General features: G+C 34.6%; 19 non-coding genes across 19 annotated transcripts; all 19 read left to right on the top strand.

Moving 5' to 3' along the window:
* Positions 1 to 3: 3 nt before the first annotated feature.
* On the top strand, positions 4 to 115 carry trnal-caa (transfer RNA leucine (anticodon CAA)). Its single transcript has 2 exons — positions 4 to 41; positions 70 to 115. It is a non-coding gene; the product is annotated as a tRNA-Leu (tRNA).
* A 354-nt stretch (positions 116 to 469) lies between these two features.
* On the top strand, positions 470 to 581 carry trnal-caa (transfer RNA leucine (anticodon CAA)). The gene is made up of 2 exons: positions 470 to 507; positions 536 to 581. It is a non-coding gene; the product is annotated as a tRNA-Leu (tRNA).
* Positions 582 to 2,345: 1,764 nt separating this feature from the next.
* On the top strand, positions 2,346 to 2,457 carry trnal-caa (transfer RNA leucine (anticodon CAA)). Its single transcript has 2 exons — positions 2,346 to 2,383; positions 2,412 to 2,457. It is a non-coding gene; the product is annotated as a tRNA-Leu (tRNA).
* A 1,509-nt stretch (positions 2,458 to 3,966) lies between these two features.
* On the top strand, positions 3,967 to 4,078 carry trnal-caa (transfer RNA leucine (anticodon CAA)). Its single transcript has 2 exons — positions 3,967 to 4,004; positions 4,033 to 4,078. It is a non-coding gene; the product is annotated as a tRNA-Leu (tRNA).
* Positions 4,079 to 4,928: 850 nt separating this feature from the next.
* On the top strand, positions 4,929 to 5,040 carry trnal-caa (transfer RNA leucine (anticodon CAA)). The gene is made up of 2 exons: positions 4,929 to 4,966; positions 4,995 to 5,040. It is a non-coding gene; the product is annotated as a tRNA-Leu (tRNA).
* Positions 5,041 to 6,076: 1,036 nt separating this feature from the next.
* On the top strand, positions 6,077 to 6,188 carry trnal-caa (transfer RNA leucine (anticodon CAA)). The gene is made up of 2 exons: positions 6,077 to 6,114; positions 6,143 to 6,188. It is a non-coding gene; the product is annotated as a tRNA-Leu (tRNA).
* An 803-nt stretch (positions 6,189 to 6,991) lies between these two features.
* trnal-caa (transfer RNA leucine (anticodon CAA)) lies at positions 6,992 to 7,103 on the top strand. The gene is made up of 2 exons: positions 6,992 to 7,029; positions 7,058 to 7,103. It is a non-coding gene; the product is annotated as a tRNA-Leu (tRNA).
* A 354-nt stretch (positions 7,104 to 7,457) lies between these two features.
* Positions 7,458 to 7,569, top strand: trnal-caa (transfer RNA leucine (anticodon CAA)). Its single transcript has 2 exons — positions 7,458 to 7,495; positions 7,524 to 7,569. It is a non-coding gene; the product is annotated as a tRNA-Leu (tRNA).
* A 1,292-nt stretch (positions 7,570 to 8,861) lies between these two features.
* Positions 8,862 to 8,973, top strand: trnal-caa (transfer RNA leucine (anticodon CAA)). The gene is made up of 2 exons: positions 8,862 to 8,899; positions 8,928 to 8,973. It is a non-coding gene; the product is annotated as a tRNA-Leu (tRNA).
* Positions 8,974 to 9,305: 332 nt separating this feature from the next.
* On the top strand, positions 9,306 to 9,417 carry trnal-caa (transfer RNA leucine (anticodon CAA)). The gene is made up of 2 exons: positions 9,306 to 9,343; positions 9,372 to 9,417. It is a non-coding gene; the product is annotated as a tRNA-Leu (tRNA).
* A 1,510-nt stretch (positions 9,418 to 10,927) lies between these two features.
* trnal-caa (transfer RNA leucine (anticodon CAA)) lies at positions 10,928 to 11,039 on the top strand. The gene is made up of 2 exons: positions 10,928 to 10,965; positions 10,994 to 11,039. It is a non-coding gene; the product is annotated as a tRNA-Leu (tRNA).
* An 850-nt stretch (positions 11,040 to 11,889) lies between these two features.
* Positions 11,890 to 12,001, top strand: trnal-caa (transfer RNA leucine (anticodon CAA)). The gene is made up of 2 exons: positions 11,890 to 11,927; positions 11,956 to 12,001. It is a non-coding gene; the product is annotated as a tRNA-Leu (tRNA).
* A 1,036-nt stretch (positions 12,002 to 13,037) lies between these two features.
* On the top strand, positions 13,038 to 13,149 carry trnal-caa (transfer RNA leucine (anticodon CAA)). Its single transcript has 2 exons — positions 13,038 to 13,075; positions 13,104 to 13,149. It is a non-coding gene; the product is annotated as a tRNA-Leu (tRNA).
* An 803-nt stretch (positions 13,150 to 13,952) lies between these two features.
* Positions 13,953 to 14,064, top strand: trnal-caa (transfer RNA leucine (anticodon CAA)). Its single transcript has 2 exons — positions 13,953 to 13,990; positions 14,019 to 14,064. It is a non-coding gene; the product is annotated as a tRNA-Leu (tRNA).
* Positions 14,065 to 14,418: 354 nt separating this feature from the next.
* Positions 14,419 to 14,530, top strand: trnal-caa (transfer RNA leucine (anticodon CAA)). The gene is made up of 2 exons: positions 14,419 to 14,456; positions 14,485 to 14,530. It is a non-coding gene; the product is annotated as a tRNA-Leu (tRNA).
* Positions 14,531 to 15,564: 1,034 nt separating this feature from the next.
* trnal-caa (transfer RNA leucine (anticodon CAA)) lies at positions 15,565 to 15,676 on the top strand. Its single transcript has 2 exons — positions 15,565 to 15,602; positions 15,631 to 15,676. It is a non-coding gene; the product is annotated as a tRNA-Leu (tRNA).
* A 340-nt stretch (positions 15,677 to 16,016) lies between these two features.
* trnal-caa (transfer RNA leucine (anticodon CAA)) lies at positions 16,017 to 16,128 on the top strand. Its single transcript has 2 exons — positions 16,017 to 16,054; positions 16,083 to 16,128. It is a non-coding gene; the product is annotated as a tRNA-Leu (tRNA).
* A 606-nt stretch (positions 16,129 to 16,734) lies between these two features.
* trnal-caa (transfer RNA leucine (anticodon CAA)) lies at positions 16,735 to 16,846 on the top strand. The gene is made up of 2 exons: positions 16,735 to 16,772; positions 16,801 to 16,846. It is a non-coding gene; the product is annotated as a tRNA-Leu (tRNA).
* Positions 16,847 to 17,200: 354 nt separating this feature from the next.
* trnal-caa (transfer RNA leucine (anticodon CAA)) lies at positions 17,201 to 17,312 on the top strand. The gene is made up of 2 exons: positions 17,201 to 17,238; positions 17,267 to 17,312. It is a non-coding gene; the product is annotated as a tRNA-Leu (tRNA).
* Positions 17,313 to 18,078: the final 766 nt, after the last annotated feature.

The following is an 18,078-nucleotide window of genomic DNA, read 5'->3' as shown; positions in this document are numbered from 1 at the left end:
AATGTCAGGATGGCCGAGTGGTCTAAGGCGCCAGACTCAAGGTGAGAATCCTTCCTAGTTACAGGGGTATTCTGGTCTCCGATTGGAGGCGAGGGTTCAAATCCCTCTTCTGACACAGCTTTTGCCTTAAAAAAGAGTAGCTCTTTGTCAAAACCGAAAAATTATCCAAATGGTGAAAGGAAAATACATGTACAGTGAGTGATTACTAGTTTGATAGATGTCATAGTTTGAGAACAGAAAACACATGAAACTGGAATAATAGTTCAATACATATCATCATATGCCTAGTTTAGAATTCAATAAGTTACTCAAATTCCATTGAAAAATGTTTTTTACTATATCTTTCATTAGCTTTTAAATTTTTTTGTTTATTTTTCTTTGTATCTTATTATCTATATGTTTCCATCAGACATATCAGACATTATGTCACAGAATCATGAAAAAATATGAATTTTAAGATTTTGTAGTTGTCAGGATGGCCGAGTGGTCTAAGGCGCCAGACTCAAGGTGAGAATCCTTCCTAGTTACAGGGGTATTCTTGTCTCCGATTGGAGGCGAGGGTTCAAATCCCTCTTCTGACACAGCTTTTGCCTTAAAAAAGAGTAGCTCTTTGTCAAAACCGAAAAATTATCCAAATGGTGAACAGGAAAATACATGTACAGTGAGTGATTAATAGTTTGATAGATGTCATAGTTTGAGAACAGAAAACACATGAAACTGGAATAATAGTTCAATACATATCATCATATGCCTAGTTTAGAATTCAATAAGTTACTCAAATTCCATTGAAAAATGTTTTTTACAATATCTTTCATTAGCTTTTAACATTTTTTGTTTATTTTTCTTTGTATCTTATTATCTATATGTTTATCAGTATACATGTTAATCATGAAAAAATATGAATTTTAAGGTTTTGTAGTTGTTAATATGGCCGAGTGGTCTAAGGAGCCAGACTCAAGGTGAGAATCCTTCCTAGTTACAGGGGTATTCTGGTCTCCGATTGGAGGCGAGGGTTCAAATCCCTCTTCTGACACACCTTTTGCCTTAAAAAAGAGTAGCTCTTTGTCAAAACCGAAAAATTCTCCAAATGGAAACAGGAAAACACATGAACAGTGATTAATAGTTTGATAGATGTCATAGTTTGAGAACAGAAAACACATGAAACGGGAATAATAATGTCAGGATGGCCGAGTGGTCTAAGGCGCCAGACTCAAGGTGAGAATCCTTCCTAGTTACAGGGGTATTCTGGTCTCCGATTGGAGGCGAGGTTTCAAATCCCTCTTCTGACACAGCTTTTGCCTTAAAAAAGAGTAGCTCTTTGTCAAAACCGAAAAATTCTCCAAATGGTGAAAGGAAAACACATGAACAGTGATTAATAGTTTGATAGATGTCATAGTTTGAGAACAGAAAACACATGAAACGGGAATAATAGTTCAATACATATCATCATATGCCTAGTTTAGAATTCAATAAGTTACTCAAATTCCATTGAAAAATGTTTTTTACCATATCTTTCATTAGCTTTTAACATTTTTTGTTTCTTTTTCTTTGTATCTTATTATCTATATGTTTCCATCAGACATATCAGATGTTATGTTACATAATCGTGAAAAAATATGAATTTTAAGGTTTTGTAGTTGTCAATATGGCTGAGTGGTCTAAGGAGCCAGACTCAAGGTGAGAATCCTTCCTAGTTACAGGGGTATTCTGGTCTCCGATTGGAGGCGAGTGTTCAAATCCCTCTTCTGACATAGCTTTTGCCTTAAAAAAGAGTAGCACTTTGTTAAAACCGAAAAATTCTCCAAATGGAAACAGGAAAACACATGAACAGTGATTAATAGTTTGATAGATGTCATAGTTTGAGAACAGAAAACACATGAAACGGGAATAATAATGTCAGGATGGCCGAGTGGTCTAAGGCGCCAGACTCAAGGTGAGAATCCTTCCTAGTTACAGGGGTATTCTGATCTCCGATTAGAGGCGAGGGTTCAAATCCCTCTTCTGACAGAGCTTTTGCCTTAAAAAAGAGTAGCTCTTTGTCAAAACCGAAAAATTCTCCAAATGGTGAAAGGAAAACACATGAACAGTGATTAATAGTTTGATAGATGTCATAGTTTGAGAACAGAAAACACATGAAACGGGAATAATAGTTCAATACATATCATCATATGCCTAGTTTAGAATTCAATAAGTTACTCAAATTCCATTGAAAAATGTTTTTTACTATATCTTTCATTAGCTTTTAACATTTTTTGTTTCTTTTTCTTTGTATCTTATTATCTATATGTTTATCAGTTCAGACATATGTTACAGTGAAAAAATATGAATTTTAATGTTTTGTAGTTGTCAGGATGGCCGAGTGGTCTAAGGCGCCAGACTCAAGGTGAGAATCCTTCCTAGTTACAGGGGTATTCTGGTCTCCGATTGGAGGCGAGGGTTCAAATCCCTCTTCTGACACAGCTTTTGCCTTAAAAAAGAGTAGCTCTTTGTCAAAACCGAAAATGGAAACAGGAAAACACATGAACAGTGATTAATAGTTTGATAGATGTCATAGTTTGAGAACAGAAAACACATGAAACGGGAATAATAGTTCAATACATGTCATCATATGCCTAGTTTAGAATTCAATAAGTTACTCAAATTCCATTGAAAAATGTTTTTACTATATCTTTCATTAGCTTTTAACATTTTTTGTTTCTTTTTCTTTGTATCTTAAGATCTGCATGTAACCATCAGACATATCAGATGTTATGTTACATAATCATGAAAAAATATGAATTTTAAGGTTTTGTAGTTGTCAGGATGGCCGAGTGGTCTAAGGCGCCAGACTCAAGGTGAGAATCCTTCCTAGTTACAGGGGTATTCTGGTCTCCGATTGGAGGCGAGGTTTCAAATCCCTCTTCTGACACAGCTTTTGCCTTAAAAAAGAGTAGCTCTTTGTCAAAACCGAAAAATTCTCCAAATGGTGAAAGGAAAACACATGAACAGTGATTAATAGTTTGATAGATGTCATAGTTTGAGAACAGAAAACACATGAAACGGGAATAATAGTTCAATACATATCATCATATGCCTAGTTTAGAATTCAATAAGTTACTCAAATTCCATTGAAAAATGTTTTTTACTATATCTTTCATTAGCTTTTAACATTTTTTGTTTATTTTTCTTTGTATCTTAAGATCTGCATGTAACCATCAGACATATCAGATGTTATGTTACATAATCATGAAAAAATATGAATTTTAAGGATTTATAAGTGTCAGGATGGCCCAGTGGTCTAAGGCGCCAGACTCAAGGTGAGAATCCTTCCTAGTTACAGGGGTATTCTGGTCTCCGATTGGAGGCGAAGGTTCAAATCCCTATTCTGACACACCATTTGCCTTAAAAAAGAGTAGCTCTTTGTCAAAACCGAAAAATTCTCCAAATGGTGAAAGGAAAACACATGAACAGTGATTAATAGTTTGATAGATGTCATAGTTTGAGAACAGAAAACACATGAAACGGGAATAATAATGTCAGAATGGCTGAGTGGTCTAAGGTGAGAATCCTTCCTAGTTACAGGGGTATTCTGGTCTCCGATTGGAGGCGAGGGTTCAAATCCCTCTTCTGACACAGCTTTTGCCTTAAAAAAGAGTAGCTCTTTGTCAAAACCGAAAAATTCTCCAAATGGTGAAAGGAAAACACATGAACAGTGAGTGATTAATAGTTTGATAGATGTCATAGTTTGAGAACAGAAAACACATGAAACGGGAATAATAGTTCAATACATATCATCATATGCCTAGTTTAGAATTCAATAAGTTACTCAAATTCCATTGAAAAATGTTTTTTACTATATCTTTCATTAGCTTTTAACATTTTTTGTTTATTTTTCTTTGTATCTTATTATCGATATGTTTCCATCAGACATATCAGACATTATGTTACAGAATCATGAAAAAATATGAATTTTAAGGTTTTGTAGTTGTCAGGATGGCCGAGTGGTCTAAGGCGCCAGACTCAAGGTGAGAATCCTTCCTAGTTACAGGGGTATTCTGGTCTCCGATTGGAGGCGAGGGTTCAAATCCCTCTTCTGACACAGCTTTTGCCTTAAAAAAGAGTAGCTCTTTGTCAAAACCGAAAAATTCTCCAAATGGTGAAAGGAAAACACATGAACAGTGATTAATAGTTTGATAGATGTCATAGTTTGAGAACAGAAAACACATGAAACGGGAATAATAGTTCAATACATATCATCATATGCCTAGTTTAGAATTCAATAAGTTACTCAAATTCCATTGAAAAATGTTTTTTACTATATCTTTCATTAGCTTTTAACATGTTTTGTTTCTTTTTCTTTGTATCTTAAGATCTGCATGTAACCATCAGACATATCAGATTCTCCAAATGGTGAAAGGAAAACACATGAACAGTGATTAATAGTTTGATAGATGTCATAGTTTGAGAACAGAAAACACATGAAACGGGAATAATAATGTCAGAATGGCTGAGTGGTCTAAGGTGAGAATCCTTCCTAGTTACAGGGGTATTCTGGTCTCCGATTGGAGGCGAGGGTTCAAATCCCTCTTCTGACACAGCTTTTGCCTTAAAAAAGAGTAGCTCTTTGTCAAAACCGAAAAATTCTCCAAATGGTGAAAGGAAAACACATGAACAGTGAGTGATTAATAGTTTGATAGATGTCATAGTTTGAGAACAGAAAACACATGAAACGGGAATAATAGTTCAATACATATCATCATATGCCTAGTTTAGAATTCAATAAGTTACTCAAATTCCATTGAAAAATGTTTTTTACTATATCTTTCATTAGCTTTTAACATTTTTTGTTTATTTTTCTTTGTATCTTATTATCGATATGTTTCCATCAGACATATCAGACATTATGTTACAGAATCATGAAAAAATATGAATTTTAAGGTTTTGTAGTTGTCAGGATGGCCGAGTGGTCTAAGGCGCCAGACTCAAGGTGAGAATCCTTCCTAGTTACAGGGGTATTCTGGTCTCCGATTGGAGGCGAGGGTTCAAATCCCTCTTCTGACACAGCTTTTGCCTTAAAAAAGAGTAGCTCTTTGTCAAAACCGAAAAATTCTCCAAATGGTGAAAGGAAAACACATGAACAGTGATTAATAGTTTGATAGATGTCATAGTTTGAGAACAGAAAACACATGAAACGGGAATAATAGTTCAATACATATCATCATATGCCTAGTTTAGAATTCAATAAGTTACTCAAATTCCATTGAAAAATGTTTTTTACTATATCTTTCATTAGCTTTTAACATGTTTTGTTTCTTTTTCTTTGTATCTTAAGATCTGCATGTAACCATCAGACATATCAGATGTTATGTTACATAATCATGAAAAAATATGAATTTTAAGGATTTATAAGTGTCAGGATGGCTGAGTGGTCTAAGGCGCCAGACTCAAGGTGAGAATCCTTCCTAGTTACAGGGGTATTCTGGTCTCCGATTGGAGGCGAGGGTTCAAATCCCTCATCTGACACAGCTTTTGCCTTAAAAAAGAGTAGCTCTTTGTCAAAACCGAAAATGGAAACAGGAAAACACATGAACAGTGATTAATAGTTTGATAGATGTCATAGTTTGAGAACAGAAAACACATGAAACGGGAATAATAGTTCAATACATATCATCATATGCCTAGTTTAGAATTCAATAAGTTACTCAAATTCCATTGAAAAATGTTTTTTACTATATCTTTCATTAGCTTTTAACATTTTTTGTTTCTTTTTCTTTGTATCTTATTATCTATATGTTATGTTACATAATCGTGAAAAAATATGAATTTTAAGGTTTTGTAGTTGTCAATATGGCCGAGTGGTCTAAGGAGCCAGACTCAAGGTGAGAATCCTTCCTAGTTACAGGGGTATTCTGGTCTCCGATTGGAGGCGAGGGTTCAAATCCCTCTTCTGACACACCTTTTGCCTTAAAAAAGAGTAGCTCTTTGTCAAAACCGAAAAATTCTCCAAATGGAAACAGGAAAACACATGAACAGTGATTAATAGTTTGATAGATGTCATAGTTTGAGAACAGAAAACACATGAAACAGGAATAATAATGTCAGGATGGCCGAGTGGTCTAAGGCGCCAGACTCAAGGTGAGAATCCTTCCTAGATACAGGGGTATTCTGGTCTCCGATTGGAGGCGAGGGTTCAAATCCCTCTTCTGACACAGCTTTTGCCTTAAAAAAGAGTAGCTCTTTGTCAAAACCGAAAAATTCTCCAAATGGTGAAAGGAAAACACATGAACAGTGATTAATAGTTTGATAGATGTCATAGTTTGAGAACAGAAAACACATGAAACGGGAATAATAGTTCAATACATATCATCATATGCCTAGTTTAGAATTCAATAAGTTACTCAAATTCCATTGAAAAATGTTTTTTACTATATCTTTCATTAGCTTTTAACATTTTTTGTTTATTTTTCTTTGTATCTTATTATCTATATGTTTCCATCAGACATTATGTTACAGAATCATGAAAAAATATGAATTTTAAGTTTTTGTAGTTGTCAGGATGGCCGAGTGGTCTAAGGCGCTAGACTCAAGGTGAGAATCCTTCCTAGTTACAGGGGTATTCTGGTCTCCGATTGGAGGCGAGGTTTCAAATCCCTCTTCTGACACAGCTTTTGCCTTAAAAAAGAGTAGCTCTTTGTCAAAACCGAAAAATTCTCCAAATGGTGAAAGGAAAACACATGAACAGTGATTAATAGTTTGATAGATGTCATAGTTTGAGAACAGAAAACACATGAAACGGGAATAATAGTTCAATACATATCATCATATGCCTAGTTTAGAATTCAATAAGTTACTCAAATTCCATTGAAAAATGTTTTTTACTATATCTTTCATTAGCTTTTAACATTTTTTGTTTATTTTTCTTTGTATCTTAAGATCTGCATGTAACCATCAGACATATCAGATGTTATGTTACATAATCGTGAAAAAATATGAATTTTAAGGTTTTGTAGTTGTCAGGATGGCCGAGTGGTCTAAGGCGCCAGACTCAAGGTGAGAATCCTTCCTAGTTACAGGGGTATTCTTGTCTCCGATTGGAGGCGAGGGTTCAAATCCCTCTTCTGACACAGCTTTTGCCTTAAAAAAGAGTAGCTCTTTGTCAAAACCGAAAAATTATCCAAATGGTGAAAGGAAAATACATGTACAGTGAGTGATTAATAGTTTGATAGATGTCATAGTTTGAGAACAGAAAACACATGAAACTGGAATAATAGTTCAATACATATCATCATATGCCTAGTTTAGAATTCAATAAGTTACTCAAATTCCATTGAAAAATGTTTTTTACAATATCTTTCATTAGCTTTTAACATTTTTTGTTTATTTTTCTTTGTATCTTATTATCTATATGTTTCCATCAGACATATCAGACATTATGTTACAGAATCATGAAAAAATATGAATTTTAAGGTTTTGTAGTTGTCAGGATGGCCGAGTGGTCTAAGGCGCCAGACTCAAGGTGAGAATCCTTCCTAGTTACAGGGGTATTCTGGTCTCCGATTGGAGGCGAGGGTTCAAATCCCTCTTCTGACACAGCTTTTGCCTTAAAAAAGAGTAGCTCTTTGTCAAAACCGAAAATGGAAACAGGAAAACACATGAACAGTGATTAATAGTTTGATAGATGTCATAGTTTGAGAACAGAAAACACATGAAACGGGAATAATAGTTCAATACATATCATCATATGCCTAGTTTAGAATTCAATAAGTTACTCAAATTCCATTGAAAAATGTTTTTTACCATATCTTTCATTAGCTTTTAACATTTTTTGTTTCTTTTTCTTTGTATCTTATTATCTATATGTTATGTTACATAATCGTGAAAAAATATGAATTTTAAGGTTTTGTAGTTGTTAATATGGCCGAGTGGTCTAAGGAGCCAGACTCAAGGTGAGAATCCTTCCTAGTTACAGGGGTATTCTGGTCTCCGATTGGAGGCGAGGGTTCAAATCCCTCTTCTGACACACCTTTTGCCTTAAAAAAGAGTAGCTCTTTGTCAAAACCGAAAAATTCTCCAAATGGAAACAGGAAAACACATGAACAGTGATTAATAGTTTGATAGATGTCATAGTTTGAGAACAGAAAACACATGAAACGGGAATAATAATGTCAGGATGGCCGAGTGGTCTAAGGCGCCAGACTCAAGGTGAGAATCCTTCCTAGTTACAGGGGTATTCTGGTCTCCGATTGGAGGCGAGGTTTCAAATCCCTCTTCTGACACAGCTTTTGCCTTAAAAAAGAGTAGCTCTTTGTCAAAACCGAAAAATTCTCCAAATGGTGAAAGGAAAACACATGAACAGTGATTAATAGTTTGATAGATGTCATAGTTTGAGAACAGAAAACACATGAAACGGGAATAATAGTTCAATACATATCATCATATGCCTAGTTTAGAATTCAATAAGTTACTCAAATTCCATTGAAAAATGTTTTTTACCATATCTTTCATTAGCTTTTAACATTTTTTGTTTCTTTTTCTTTGTATCTTATTATCTATATGTTTCCATCAGACATATCAGATGTTATGTTACATAATCGTGAAAAAATATGAATTTTAAGGTTTTGTAGTTGTCAATATGGCTGAGTGGTCTAAGGAGCCAGACTCAAGGTGAGAATCCTTCCTAGTTACAGGGGTATTCTGGTCTCCGATTGGAGGCGAGTGTTCAAATCCCTCTTCTGACATAGCTTTTGCCTTAAAAAAGAGTAGCACTTTGTTAAAACCGAAAAATTCTCCAAATGGAAACAGGAAAACACATGAACAGTGATTAATAGTTTGATAGATGTCATAGTTTGAGAACAGAAAACACATGAAACGGGAATAATAATGTCAGGATGGCCGAGTGGTCTAAGGCGCCAGACTCAAGGTGAGAATCCTTCCTAGTTACAGGGGTATTCTGGTCTCCGATTGGAGGCGAGGGTTCAAATCCCTCTTCTGACACAGCTTTTGCCTTAAAAAAGAGTAGCTCTTTGTCAAAACCGAAAAATTCTCCAAATGGTGAAAGGAAAACACATGAACAGTGAGTGATTAATAGTTTGATAGATGTCATAGTTTGAGAACAGAAAACACATGAAACGGGAATAATAGTTCAATACATATCATCATATGCCTAGTTTAGAATTCAATAAGTTACTCAAATTCCATTGAAAAATGTTTTTTACTATATCTTTCATTAGCTTTTAACATTTTTTGTTTCTTTTTCTTTGTATCTTATTATCTATATGTTATGTTACATAATCGTGAAAAAATATGAATTTTAATGTTTTGTAGTTGTCAGGATGGCCGAGTGGTCTAAGGCGCCAGACTCAAGGTGAGAATCCTTCCTAGTTACAGGGGTATTCTGGTCTCCGATTGGAGGCGAGGGTTCAAATCCCTCTTCTGACACACCTTTTGCCTTAAAAAAGAGTAGCTCTTTGTCAAAACCGAAAAATGGAAACAGGAAAACACATGAACAGTGATTAATAGTTTGATAGATGTCATAGTTTGAGAACAGAAAACACATGAAACGGGAATAATAGTTCAATACATGTCATCATATGCCTAGTTTAGAATTCAATAAGTTACTAAAATTCCATTGAAAAATGTTTTTACTATATCTTTCATTAGCTTTTAACATTTTTTGTTTCTTTTTCTTTGTATCTTAAGATCTGCATGTAACCATCAGACATATCAGATGTTATGTTACAGAATCATGAAAAAATATGAATTTTAAGGTTTTGTGGTTGTCAGGATGGCCGAGTGGTCTAAGGCGCCAGACTCAAGGTGAGAATCCTTCCTAGTTACAGGGGTATTCTGGTCTCCGATTGGAGGCGAGGTTTCAAATCCCTCTTCTGACACAGCTTTTGCCTTAAAAAAGAGTAGCTCTTTGTCAAAACCGAAAAATTCTCCAAATGGTGAAAGGAAAACACATGAACAGTGATTAATAGTTTGATAGATGTCATAGTTTGAGAACAGAAAACACATGAAACGGGAATAATAGTTCAATACATATCATCATATGCCTAGTTTAGAATTCAATAAGTTACTCAAATTCCATTGAAAAATGTTTTTTACTATATCTTTCATTAGCTTTTAACATTTTTTGTTTATTTTTCTTTGTATCTTAAGATCTGCATGTAACCATCAGACATATCAGATGTTATGTTACATAATCATGAAAAAATATGAATTTTAAGGATTTATAAGTGTCAGGATGGCCCAGTGGTCTAAGGCGCCAGACTCAAGGTGAGAATCCTTCCTAGTTACAGGGGTATTCTGGTCTCCGATTGGAGGCGAAGGTTCAAATCCCTATTCTGACACACCATTTGCCTTAAAAAAGAGTAGCTCTTTGTCAAAACCGAAAAATTCTCCAAATGGTGAAAGGAAAACACATGAACAGTGATTAATAGTTTGATAGATGTCATAGTTTGAGAACAGAAAACACATGAAACGGGAATAATAATGTCAGAATGGCTGAGTGGTCTAAGGTGAGAATCCTTCCTAGTTACAGGGGTATTCTGGTCTCCGATTGGAGGCGAGGGTTCAAATCCCTCTTCTGACACAGCTTTTGCCTTAAAAAAGAGTAGCTCTTTGTCAAAACCGAAAAATTCTCCAAATGGTGAAAGGAAAACACATGAACAGTGAGTGATTAATAGTTTGATAGATGTCATAGTTTGAGAACAGAAAACACATGAAACGGGAATAATAGTTCAATACATATCATCATATGCCTAGTTTAGAATTCAATAAGTTACTCAAATTCCATTGAAAAATGTTTTTTACTATATCTTTCATTAGCTTTTAACATTTTTTGTTTATTTTTCTTTGTATCTTATTATCGATATGTTTCCATCAGACATATCAGACATTATGTTACAGAATCATGAAAAAATATGAATTTTAAGGTTTTGTAGTTGTCAGGATGGCCGAGTGGTCTAAGGCGCCAGACTCAAGGTGAGAATCCTTCCTAGTTACAGGGGTATTCTGGTCTCCGATTGGAGGCGAGGGTTCAAATCCCTCTTCTGACACAGCTTTTGCCTTAAAAAAGAGTAGCTCTTTGTCAAAACCGAAAAATTCTCCAAATGGTGAAAGGAAAACACATGAACAGTGATTAATAGTTTGATAGATGTCATAGTTTGAGAACAGAAAACACATGAAACGGGAATAATAGTTCAATACATATCATCATATGCCTAGTTTAGAATTCAATAAGTTACTCAAATTCCATTGAAAAATGTTTTTTACTATATCTTTCATTAGCTTTTAACATGTTTTGTTTCTTTTTCTTTGTATCTTAAGATCTGCATGTAACCATCAGACATATCAGATTCTCCAAATGGTGAAAGGAAAACACATGAACAGTGATTAATAGTTTGATAGATGTCATAGTTTGAGAACAGAAAACACATGAAACGGGAATAATAATGTCAGAATGGCTGAGTGGTCTAAGGTGAGAATCCTTCCTAGTTACAGGGGTATTCTGGTCTCCGATTGGAGGCGAGGGTTCAAATCCCTCTTCTGACACAGCTTTTGCCTTAAAAAAGAGTAGCTCTTTGTCAAAACCGAAAAATTCTCCAAATGGTGAAAGGAAAACACATGAACAGTGAGTGATTAATAGTTTGATAGATGTCATAGTTTGAGAACAGAAAACACATGAAACGGGAATAATAGTTCAATACATATCATCATATGCCTAGTTTAGAATTCAATAAGTTACTCAAATTCCATTGAAAAATGTTTTTTACTATATCTTTCATTAGCTTTTAACATTTTTTGTTTATTTTTCTTTGTATCTTATTATCGATATGTTTCCATCAGACATATCAGACATTATGTTACAGAATCATGAAAAAATATGAATTTTAAGGTTTTGTAGTTGTCAGGATGGCCGAGTGGTCTAAGGCGCCAGACTCAAGGTGAGAATCCTTCCTAGTTACAGGGGTATTCTGGTCTCCGATTGGAGGCGAGGGTTCAAATCCCTCTTCTGACACAGCTTTTGCCTTAAAAAAGAGTAGCTCTTTGTCAAAACCGAAAAATTCTCCAAATGGTGAAAGGAAAACACATGAACAGTGATTAATAGTTTGATAGATGTCATAGTTTGAGAACAGAAAACACATGAAACGGGAATAATAGTTCAATACATATCATCATATGCCTAGTTTAGAATTCAATAAGTTACTCAAATTCCATTGAAAAATGTTTTTTACTATATCTTTCATTAGCTTTTAACATGTTTTGTTTCTTTTTCTTTGTATCTTAAGATCTGCATGTAACCATCAGACATATCAGATGTTATGTTACATAATCATGAAAAAATATGAATTTTAAGGATTTATAAGTGTCAGGATGGCTGAGTGGTCTAAGGCGCCAGACTCAAGGTGAGAATCCTTCCTAGTTACAGGGGTATTCTGGTCTCCGATTGGAGGCGAGGGTTCAAATCCCTCATCTGACACAGCTTTTGCCTTAAAAAAGAGTAGCTCTTTGTCAAAACCGAAAATGGAAACAGGAAAACACATGAACAGTGATTAATAGTTTGATAGATGTCATAGTTTGAGAACAGAAAACACATGAAACGGGAATAATAGTTCAATACATATCATCATATGCCTAGTTTAGAATTCAATAAGTTACTCAAATTCCATTGAAAAATGTTTTTTACTATATCTTTCATTAGCTTTTAACATTTTTTGTTTCTTTTTCTTTGTATCTTATTATCTATATGTTATGTTACATAATCGTGAAAAAATATGAATTTTAAGGTTTTGTAGTTGTCAATATGGCCGAGTGGTCTAAGGAGCCAGACTCAAGGTGAGAATCCTTCCTAGTTACAGGGGTATTCTGGTCTCCGATTGGAGGCGAGGGTTCAAATCCCTCTTCTGACACACCTTTTGCCTTAAAAAAGAGTAGCTCTTTGTCAAAACCGAAAAATTCTCCAAATGGAAACAGGAAAACACATGAACAGTGATTAATAGTTTGATAGATGTCATAGTTTGAGAACAGAAAACACATGAAACAGGAATAATAATGTCAGGATGGCCGAGTGGTCTAAGGCGCCAGACTCAAGGTGAGAATCCTTCCTAGATACAGGGGTATTCTGGTCTCCGATTGGAGGCGAGGGTTCAAATCCCTCTTCTGACACAGCTTTTGCCTTAAAAAAGAGTAGCTCTTTGTCAAAACCGAAAAATTCTCCAAATGGTGAAAGGAAAACACATGAACAGTGATTAATAGTTTGATAGATGTCATAGTTTGAGAACAGAAAACACATGAAACGGGAATAATAGTTCAATACATATCATCATATGCCTAGTTTAGAATTCAATAAGTTACTCAAATTCCATTGAAAAATGTTTTTTACTATATCTTTCATTAGCTTTTAACATTTTTTGTTTATTTTTCTTTGTATCTTATTATCTATATGTTTCCATCAGACATTATGTTACAGAATCATGAAAAAATATGAATTTTAAGTTTTTGTAGTTGTCAGGATGGCCGAGTGGTCTAAGGCGCTAGACTCAAGGTGAGAATCCTTCCTAGTTACAGGGGTATTCTGGTCTCCGATTGGAGGCGAGGTTTCAAATCCCTCTTCTGACACAGCTTTTGCCTTAAAAAAGAGTAGCTCTTTGTCAAAACCGAAAAATTCTCCAAATGGTGAAAGGAAAACACATGAACAGTGATTAATAGTTTGATAGATGTCATAGTTTGAGAACAGAAAACACATGAAACGGGAATAATAGTTCAATACATATCATCATATGCCTAGTTTAGAATTCAATAAGTTACTCAAATTCCATTGAAAAATGTTTTTTACTATATCTTTCATTAGCTTTTAACATTTTTTGTTTATTTTTCTTTGTATCTTAAGATCTGCATGTAACCATCAGACATATCAGATGTTATGTTACATAATCGTGAAAAAATATGAATTTTAAGGTTTTGTAGTTGTCAGGATGGCCGAGTGGTCTAAGGCGCCAGACTCAAGGTGAGAATCCTTCCTAGTTACAGGGGTATTCTTGTCTCCGATTGGAGGCGAGGGTTCAAATCCCTCTTCTGACACAGCTTTTGCCTTAAAAAAGAGTAGCTCTTTGTCAAAACCGAAAAATTATCCAAATGGTGAAAGGAAAATACATGTACAGTGAGTGATTAATAGTTTGATAGATGTCATAGTTTGAGAACAGAAAACACATGAAACTGGAATAATAGTTCAATACATATCATCATATGCCTAGTTTAGAATTCAATAAGTTACTCAAATTCCATTGAAAAATGTTTTTTACAATATCTTTCATTAGCTTTTAACATTTTTTGTTTATTTTTCTTTGTATCTTATTATCTATATGTTTCCATCAGACATATCAGACATTATGTTACAGAATCATGAAAAAATATGAATTTTAAGGTTTTGTAGTTGTCAGGATGGCCGAGTGGTCTAAGGCGCCAGACTCAAGGTGAGAATCCTTCCTAGTTACAGGGGTATTCTGGTCTCCGATTGGAGGCGAGGGTTCAAATCCCTCTTCTGACACAGCTTTTGCCTTAAAAAAGAGTAGCTCTTTGTCAAAACCGAAAATGGAAACAGGAAAACACATGAACAGTGATTAATAGTTTGATAGATGTCATAGTTTGAGAACAGAAAACACATGAAACGGGAATAATAGTTCAATACATATCATCATATGCCTAGTTTAGAATTCAATAAGTTACTCAAATTCCATTGAAAAATGTTTTTTACCATATCTTTCATTAGCTTTTAACATTTTTTGTTTCTTTTTCTTTGTATCTTATTATCTATATGTTATGTTACATAATCGTGAAAAAATATGAATTTTAAGGTTTTGTAGTTGTTAATATGGCCGAGTGGTCTAAGGAGCCAGACTCAAGGTGAGAATCCTTCCTAGTTACAGGGGTATTCTGGTCTCCGATTGGAGGCGAGGGTTCAAATCCCTCTTCTGACACACCTTTTGCCTTAAAAGAGTAGCTCTTTGTCAAAACCGAAAAATTCTCCAAATGGAAACAGGAAAACACATGAACAGTGATTAATAGTTTGATAGATGTCATAGTTTGAGAACAGAAAACACATGAAACGGGAATAATAATGTCAGGATGGCCGAGTGGTCTAAGGCGCCAGACTCAAGGTGAGAATCCTTCCTAGTTACAGGGGTATTCTGGTCTCCGATTGGAGGCGAGGTTTCAAATCCCTCTTCTGACACAGCTTTTGCCTTAAAAAAGAGTAGCTCTTTGTCAAAACCGAAAAATTCTCCAAATGGTGAAAGGAAAACACATGAACAGTGATTAATAGTTTGATAGATGTCATAGTTTGAGAACAGAAAACACATGAAACGGGAATAATAGTTCAATACATATCATCATATGCCTAGTTTAGAATTCAATAAGTTACTCAAATTCCATTGAAAAATGTTTTTTACCATATCTTTCATTAGCTTTTAACATTTTTTGTTTATTTTTCTTTGTATCTTATTATCTATATGTTTCCATCAGACATATCAGACATTATGTTACAGAATCATGAAAAAATATGAATTTTAAGGTTTTGTAGTTGTCAGGATGGCCGAGTGGTCTAAGGCGCCAGACTCAAGGTGAGAATCCTTCCTAGTTACAGGGGTATTCTGGTCTCCGATTGGAGGCGAGGGTTCAAATCCCTCTTCTGACACAGCTTTTGCCTTAAAAAAGAGTAGCTCTTTGTCAAAACCGAAAATGGAAACAGGAAAACACATGAACAGTGATTAATAGTTTGATAGATGTCATAGTTTGAGAACAGAAAACACATGAAACGGGAATAATAGTTCAATACATGTCATCATATGCCTAGTTTAGAATTCAATAAGTTACTCAAATTCCATTGAAAAATGTTTTTTACTATATCTTTCATTAGCTTTTAACATTTTTTGTTTCTTTTTCTTTGTATCTTAAGATCTGCATGTAACCATCAGACATATCAGATGTTATGTTACATAATCATGAAAAAATATGAATTTTAAGGATTTATAAGTGTCAGGATGGCCCAGTGGTCTAAGGCGCCAGACTCAAGGTGAGAATCCTTCCTAGTTACAGGGGTATTCTGGTCTCCGATTGGAGGCGAGGGTTCAAATCCCTCTTCTGACACAGCTTTTGCCTTAAAAAAGAGTAGCTCTTTGTCAAAACCGAAACATTCTCCAAATGGTGAAAGGAAAACACATGAACAGTGATTAATAGTTTGATAGATGTCATAGTTTGAGAACAGAAAACACATGAAACGGGAATAATAGTTCAATACATATCATCATATGCCTAGTTTAGATTTCAATAAGTTACTCAAATTCCATTGAAAAATGTTTTTTACTATATCTTTCATTAGCTTTTAAAATTTTTTGTTTCTTTTTCTTTGTATCTTAAGATCTGCATGTAACCATCAGACATATCAGATGTTATGTTACATAATCATGAAAAAATATGAATTTTAAGGATTTATAAGTGTCAGGATGGCCCAGTGGTCTAAGGCGCCAGACTCAAGGTGAGAATCCTTCCTAGTTACAGGGGTATTCTGGTCTCCGATTGGAGGCGAAGGTTCAAATCCCTATTCTGACACACCATTTGCCTTAAAAAAGAGTAGCTCTTTGTCAAAACCGAAAAATTCTCCAAATGGTGAAAGGAAAACACATGAACAGTGATTAATAGTTTGATAGATGTCATAGTTTGAGAACAGAAAACACATGAAACGGGAATAATAATGTCAGAATGGCTGAGTGGTCTAAGGCGCCAGACTCAAGGTGAGAATCCTTCCTAGTTACAGGGGTATTCTGGTCTCCGATTGGAGGCGAGGGTTCAAATCCCTCTTCTGACACAGCTTTTGCCTTAAAAAAGAGTAGCTCTTTGTCAAAACCGAAAAATTCTCCAAATGGTGAAAGGAAAACACATGAACAGTGAGTGATTAATAGTTTGATAGATGTCATAGTTTGAGAACAGAAAACACATGAAACGGGAATAATAGTTCAATACATATCATCATATGCCTAGTTTAGAATTCAATAAGTTACTCAAATTCCATTGAAAAATGTTTTTTACTATATCTTTCATTAGCTTTTAACATTTTTTGTTTATTTTTCTTTGTATCTTATTATCGATATGTTTCCATCAGACATATCAGACATTATGTTACAGAATCATGAAAAAATATGAATTTTAAGGTTTTGTAGTTGTCAGGATGGCCGAGTGGTCTAAGGCGCCAGACTCAAGGTGAGAATCCTTCCTAGTTACAGGGGTATTCTGGTCTCCGATTGGAGGCGAGGGTTCAAATCCCTCTTCTGACACAGCTTTTGCCTTAAAAAAGAGTAGCTCTTTGTCAAAACCGAAAAATTCTCCAAATGGTGAAAGGAAAACACATGAACAGTGATTAATAGTTTGATAGATGTCATAGTTTGAGAACAGAAAACACATGAAACGGGAATAATAGTTCAATACATATCATCATATGCCTAGTTTAGAATTCAATAAGTTACTCAAATTCCATTGAAAAATGTTTTTTACTATATCTTTCATTAGCTTTTAACATGTTTTGTTTCTTTTTCTTTGTATCTTAAGATCTGCATGTAACCATCAGACATATCAGATGTTATGTTACATAATCATGAAAAAATATGAATTTTAAGGATTTATAAGTGTCAGGATGGCTGAGTGGTCTAAGGCGCCAGACTCAAGGTGAGAATCCTTCCTAGTTACAGGGGTATTCTGGTCTCCGATTGGAGGCGAGGGTTCAAATCCCTCATCTGACACAGCTTTTGCCTTAAAAAAGAGTAGCTCTTTGTCAAAACCGAAAATGGAAACAGGAAAACACATGAACAGTGATTAATAGTTTGATAGATGTCATAGTTTGAGAACAGAAAACACATGAAACGGGAATAATAGTTCAATACATATCATCATATGCCTAGTTTAGAATTCAATAAGTTACTCAAATTCCATTGAAAAATGTTTTTTACTATATCTTTCATTAGCTTTTAACATTTTTTGTGTCTTTTTCTTTGTATCTTATTATCTATATGTTATGTTACATAATCGTGAAAAAATATGAATTTT

The sequence above is a fragment of the Oncorhynchus clarkii genome, chromosome 30 (genome assembly GCF_045791955.1).
Source record: "Oncorhynchus clarkii lewisi isolate Uvic-CL-2024 chromosome 30, UVic_Ocla_1.0, whole genome shotgun sequence".
NCBI classification, from domain to species: domain Eukaryota; kingdom Metazoa; phylum Chordata; class Actinopteri; order Salmoniformes; family Salmonidae; genus Oncorhynchus; species Oncorhynchus clarkii.
The sequence above is the reverse complement of the archived record's forward strand: the minus strand, read 5'-3'. Positions and strand labels throughout refer to the sequence as shown.